Source organism: Formica exsecta, unplaced genomic scaffold (assembly GCF_003651465.1).
Source record: "Formica exsecta isolate Colony F162 unplaced genomic scaffold, ASM365146v1 scaffold72, whole genome shotgun sequence".
In the NCBI taxonomy this organism is placed as follows: domain Eukaryota; kingdom Metazoa; phylum Arthropoda; class Insecta; order Hymenoptera; family Formicidae; genus Formica; species Formica exsecta.
In genome coordinates this window covers 3,432,485-3,433,070 of record NW_021853485.1, presented here as the reverse complement: position 1 = coordinate 3,433,070, position 586 = coordinate 3,432,485, and the positions used below count along the sequence as shown (strand labels likewise).

Here is a 586-nt window from a genome sequence, read left to right as displayed (position 1 = left end):
ATATATGTATTAACGTTAATATAAGCCTCATAATTTTAATTCTAATGATCAAGAATGAGTTTAGAACAAAGCCATAATATATCATAATGAGCAATGTAAACCTTATAAAAGTTGCAATAAATAAATCATGTATATTATTCGAGCCTCTTAACTTTATTGTTAATTCTAATATATGAAAGAATAATGCTACCTATGCTAAAAAATTTAAAGTTTATAAAAACATTAAAAACTTCAAAAAGAAAAAGAGAAAGAATAAAGGTATTTGTCCTAAAACATATAATGAAGCATTTCTTAAATGTTTTTTATTAAGGTACAGATACCCTCAAGCGCAAAAGAGATTTAATTAAAAAAATGTATAATAGAATGTACAATATAATAAAGATGTATAATAGATATATAATAGAATATTAGACGCTTATAAAAAATGCCCTTCCTCAACATTTTTAATAAAACCTACAAATTGACCAAAAAATCTGTTATTAAAAAAACCTTCAAAAAGATTTTGAGACATTATCTATTTTCTGTGATATATAAATAGTATTATTATATATAATAGTAATATTATATATAATAGTAATGTAACTTA

The 586-nt window shown here is 21.2% G+C and overlaps 1 protein-coding gene across 2 annotated transcripts in view; it reads right to left on the bottom strand.

Annotated features, from left to right (window-relative positions):
• Positions 1–586, bottom strand: part of LOC115243471 (homeotic protein spalt-major-like) — a 110,104-nt gene that overhangs the window by 5,492 nt on the left and 104,026 nt on the right. The gene's annotated exons all lie outside the window — the stretch shown is intronic.